We start from the raw sequence: 6,000 nt of genomic DNA on the forward strand, positions 1-6,000 counted from the left end.
AAATTAATCATCGTGACAGACGAGACTGTGCTTCCCTGGCTCTCCAAGAACGATGCCAATGCGAATTCACAATATACCGGCATTGCCATGCATACCACAGCGCAGTTAGAGTGTACTCTAAAGCAGCAGCGCCAGATTTTCCTCTAGGTAATATAGTGAGAAACAATATGGCTGGGTGAGCAGGCCTGAGTAGGGTGGCTTAGCCTGAGTGCGCTGTTCTGCAAACAGTGCGGCCGGTAAGGGCACGCCGAGTTCCGTTGGGTGATGCGACTGCCTTGGAATTTGTCGCTGAACTCAGCACTGGGACATCGCTTATTGTATTCTTTTTACGCAGTATTCAGACATATCACTTATTTAAGAAGGCTTCGATCGCAACCTTCTGCGTCGGATTTATCAAAGCGGTGCACTTGTTTACATCGACATCTACATCTGCAGATCGTTGTTATCGCCAAATATTGTGGAAAAGGTGCATCGACGATATGAACTAATGTCAAGACGTAGGAAAACATACATATATCTGCCTATGTGCCGTTTTGTTACAGCTTGAGACATGTTAATATGAGCGGGCGAACCACTTAAGCAATGGCAGCTGTGATCCAGATACATATATCACAGATGTTTGCTCAGCGCTGTATCGCCACTTGCCGCTCATTGTGTGCGCGTCATGCGATGTGAAGTATAGTTGATTTGAAATCGCTATGGCCAGAACTAAGCAGTTTCGTTCGACCTAACTGCTTACAGTTCAGTTCAGGTCCACTGTTAGAGGATCAGCGAACTCGATGGCACCAGGCTTTGCCTTCGCTGAACAGGATCGACATTGGCTCAAACTTCGTGGGCATGGTTGAAGATTGTGCATTTAAAGTTGGTAGGCGTCTTTGGCCCATTTTCAGCACGAATAATTATACATACAAGAGAAGACGCCGTCGCTATCGTGTTGTCGGTTCGATGGGCGATCGCGTGGGGTTTGGTCGAACGATGGTCAGCACGCTGATATTGCCGTTGCCGTCGACAAGAAAACCCGTCGCAGTACGACAATTAGCGTTCGTCGGTTGCATCGCTGTAGGCGTGGTATGATCATATCGTTTCGGCGACCCACAATAGTCGGTCACCCGTTGTCATGAGCGTCTTCTCGGTCGCGTATCGATCCTGTGTTACCGCGCTTTACAAGTACGTGAAGTCAGGTACGCGCTGCCACCACCAGCAAGTGAGGACCGACGTTGCAAGAAGACTTCGTAAGCGGCTTGATCTAATGAAGTGTCGTCCAAGTGTAACGCACAGCATTTTTTGTTATATTTGCTAGCCATCAATGAAAGGCGGCAACTACCCGCCTCACGGTGCAGTCCGGACGACTCCTACGAAGTCCTGGCCGCTTCCTGGTTTAAAGTGGAGTTGAAGTCTTACGCTACGCATGTTTTCGGCGCAGCACCGACGTCGAGCTACCAGTAGCATTTCAACACGGTACACGGCACGAGTGCTTTAGCAGCGCGCGTACGAGCGTGTTTTTTTTTTTCGGGTGACTTACCGGCGCCAGCCCACGTGTGCGACCCTTCCAAAATTTTTTGTTACTAATCCGCTAGGACAGAGCTAATGCGCTGTCGCGCCATGAAAAATGCGGATATTCCATGGCAGCTATGAAATGGCTGCTATACAGGGCGCACGTGACAGCCGTGTTCGCTCATGCATAATAGCATTTTTGCAAACCGTCAAGTTCAGCAGCGCTTGTTTTTGCGTTGTAAGTGAGCATGCTAATTGTCGACATTCTTCTGCATATGGGGAAGCTTCGGAACCATTGCATTCCTCTGACAATTTGTGACGGTAAGGACGAATAGTGTCAATGGGAAACGACGGTTCTCGGCCATTAGTAAAAAAAAGGAAGAAAAGCCCGTCGTTGCCTGGGGTGCCGTATTGCAGGCGTACGTGACTCGGTGACGGACGAAGTCCCAGTCGGTGTGGTTGGCGTCGACATACATCGAAAGCATGTCGCCAAGAGTTCGGGTAAAGCACTTTGTCAAGCCGTTTGTTTGCGGGCGATATGCGGTGGCACAGCGACGAATAATGCGGCATTCAACGGAAAGTTCTCGAATGAGATCGGCGAGACAGACGCGGCCTCGGTCGCTGAGGAGTTCGCATGAAGTGTCGGAGACGTAGAACGAACCGTTGAAGCAGGGTGGAGGCTACGTCACGAGCCGTCGCAGCTGGCAAAGCGGCCGTTTCTGCATACCTCGTGAGGTGGTCTATAGGCACGATGACCCAGTGAATGCCAGCAGCTGTGTATGTCAGAGTCCCGTATATGTCTATCACAACCCCGTCAGAGGGTCGCGAAAGGCACTGCAAAGTCTGTATTGGTCCAGAGAAGCGACAAGGATAAGGCTTGCGGTGTTGACATTCTGTGCAAGAGCGAATCTACTTTTGCACAATTGCGTATACCTACCGCGCCAATAAAACCTATGACGTAGTCTGGCGTACGTCTTGAAGATACCAGCGTGTGCGCACAAACGACCGGCGTGAAATAGCGGCGCATACATCAGCGCGGAGATGCCGGGGTATTAATATACAGCAGCCATTTCGTCGCGCGTGGCGAAATGCGACGCTTCTCGGCGTAGCGCTCGGGATGGCGGGTGTGCAGGCGTAGCAGAGGGGTAATCTATCTAACACGAAGCACAGGAGTCCTTGTGCTGCTACAAATTATCTTGACGAACGTAAATGGATCAGATGGTTCATCTAGGACGTAGACAATGATGATGTTGGCGTTGATAGGCGAGAGCGAAAGCTCATCGGCAACGGCATCCTTCTTGTCTGAGCGGTAGGCCAACCGGATGTCGTACTCTTGGAGCCTCAGTGTTCACCGCGCTATAGGCGACCGCAGGGATCTTTGAGGGACAACTAGCAAAGGTCGTGGTGATCGGTAACGACAACGAAGGACCGGCCCTGCAGCTATGGACGAGATTTTGTTATCGACCAGGTAATCGCTAGACATTATTTTTGCGTGACTGAATAATAGACTTCAGCTTTCGTGAGAGTGCGGCTGGCGTAAGCAACAGCATGTTCTTTGTAGCCGGGCGTTCGGTGGGCGTGCACAGCGCCAAGACCAACACCGCTAGCGTCCGTATGGATTTCCGTGGAACAGCTGGATCGAAATGGCGCATTATCGGTGGTGTTGTGAGCAGGCGACGTATCGCAAAGGTATCATCGCAAGGCAAGGACCACGCGGAAAGATTGAGGACTCCCCGAAGAAGCTCTGTCAATGGGGCCATAATCGAAGCGAAATTTCGAATGTAGCGGCGGAAGTATCAACAGAGGGCAATGAAACCGGGAAAGTCTTTTTGAGACATGGGTCTCGGGAATGCTTTAACAGCACGCAGCTTGGCGGCATCAGGGTTGAACCCCGTCCTTCGGCAAATGTCCGTGAATGGTGAGCTTGTGTGCACCAAAGCGACTTTTTTTTTTACTTTATTTGGAGGCCAATGTCACTGAGACAGCGTAATACCGGCTACAAGTGACGAAGGTGAGTAGGAAAATCTGGCGCGAACCCTACATCTCCTAAATAACACTGCCACGTGTTCCATTTGAGGCCTCCGTATGGTCGCTGCATTAGCGGAGAGTGAACACCGGTGTCAATCCGGTGACATGCAGTCTTCGTTCGGCCCAGAGAAGTGCTGTCGCTGTCAAAAACAGGGCGAAATTTTTCGATGAGAAGGAGAAGATTTAAGGCGTGTTCGATGATGTGGTTGGAAACGTCTTCAGGCGATGTGGCAGTTATAGCACTAGAGAAGAGGCGGTTGACTTCTGTGGATCCAACAGGAAGTTTCAACGTGGTAAGGGTGTCGTAAGGCGTCACAGTGCCGAGAGATTCAGCGCGAAGCAACGTAATTGGCAATGGAAAGTGGTTCTATATTATAGGAAGGTTAGTCGCACCAGCTTGAAGGCAAAGCAGCGCGATTCGGTGTGGTGAGAGGCGGCGATGAACGAAAACAGTGGAAGGTGTGAAGAGTACGGTAGAGTCGGAGGCAACTGAACGGGGCACAGGTGCCTAAACGGATGTATATGCGGAGGTATGTGGACGTCGTCAGACATGGCATTGTCAAGCGAAGAGATGGCGACTTCTACACGAGAGAAATCAATGACAGCTTGGTGACGGCAGAGGAAATGCCAACCTAAAGCAATGTACAATACAACAACAGTAAAACAACAAAACTAGCGTGCAGAGCCCGGCTGCAGAATTCCACACTTGCACGATACCCAGCAATTTTCCACCAATTAGGAGAAAGAAGTTCGACAAGGCTGTGGAAGACACGACTGACGCCGACTGGAAGACGCATCAGCGTAGGCTTAGCCAGTCAGTCACACACCAGGAAGAACGCCAAGACCGAGCCCCACAAGCGTGGTGCTGGCGATGCGTAGCTCGCACGGTGCACTTCTTCGTTATAGCTGTTAGAAACTGTAGCGGAAAAAGATTGCGTTAGGAGTTAAAGTAAACATGTAAAAAAAGAATATTATAGAACTTAAGCTGTAATAAATTTCCAATACTCTCACCCGTTTACGGAACGGTTTAAGAACGCTGCTCACTGTTTCAAAATCAAGGGGGCGACAGATCGAGTACCACGCTTTGGTATAAAAGCTACAAACAGGGATAAAGCGCTTCAGAAAGGCTGGATGACGTCTCGATAGGAGGGTCTGCCTTCGATGAAGGCGGCCTTGTCATCCTCGGCACGTTAGATGAGGTTATTAAGGTGACGTCACGTGCGGTCGCTCTCAGCTGTAGATCGAGAAACACAAAAAGAAAGAAAAATATGCTGATCCCACGCACTGTGGGAATCGATGCATAAGCGAAACTTTCTGTGCTGTTTGATTTGACTGGCAACAATTAGTGGCGATTTTCACGGAGATGTTTAATTTATTCAACGTTTGGTTCAGTGCGGGAGTCGTGAGTTGATGTCAAAGCTTACCTTGGGTGCAACACTGCTGTTTGTTTGCGTAGTAAATCGAACACTCAAGAAGAGGTGTTTGCTTGAGGCGTTGTGGTGCACCATACCTAATAACCTCTGAGAGCGTTGAGGCTTGTCATTTCCTGGAATGGCTTATGAAATCGTGTCACAAGTATAGAATTTTATTGGTATTATGTAGCTGCGCGTGTGAAAACGGCAATCGGTTTATTAGGCACGCCGTAGTGGCGGACTCCGGATCAATTTTAACACCGTGATGTTATTGAACGTGTTCCTTATTCTAAGTGCACGTGAGTTCTTTTTTTTTTATTTCGCGCACATCAAAAGCGTGGCTGGCGCGGTCAGGATCAAACCGTCGACATCTAGCAATAGCATAGCCGCATATAGCTACCGCGGTGGGCACAGAAGTGTTGATTTGACCTGCAACCGCTTCCGTAGTGTGGCGTAGACCGTGCGGTGCGCTTTAATGCGGTTCTGCTTTTGTACGGCCTGTGTGTGTTGTTCGCCTGAAAAATCTGGAATTTATGCCATGTTTATTTTTCAGAGATGGCAGGAACCTACTCTGCCGTAGCTTGAACTTAAATTTATACCTTTTGCCTGGAAACATAGTCGTGTCTATAGTAGTAGCGTTTCCATGCATTCTAACGCCACCCTCTCCCTATCTGTTTCCCTGGCCCCTCTTGTATTGGAACAGCGAGCGAAGAGTTGCAAGGATTTTATTCACTTCTTTCGCGACTGTGTCGGTTCTTCCCATTCTCTGCCCTCTCTCCCTCATCCTGTGTGCCATTATATCTGGCTTCCCTCTGGTCTTATCATGACAAACCAAAAATGACACCAAGGAAAACATAGGGGAAATTACTCGTACTTACTAATTGAATTAAAGAAATGATAAAATAATGCCCATGAAAGTGGATGAAAGAGCAACTTGCCGCGGGTGGGGAACGAACCCACGTCTTCGAGCATCGCACGCATAATGCATATACATGGGATCGTTCCCCACCTGCGGCAAGTTGCTCTTTCATCCACTTTCATTGCCATTTATTTACATTTCCTTAAT

Source organism: Dermacentor albipictus, unplaced genomic scaffold (assembly GCF_038994185.2).
Source record: "Dermacentor albipictus isolate Rhodes 1998 colony unplaced genomic scaffold, USDA_Dalb.pri_finalv2 scaffold_39, whole genome shotgun sequence".
Taxonomy (NCBI): domain Eukaryota; kingdom Metazoa; phylum Arthropoda; class Arachnida; order Ixodida; family Ixodidae; genus Dermacentor; species Dermacentor albipictus.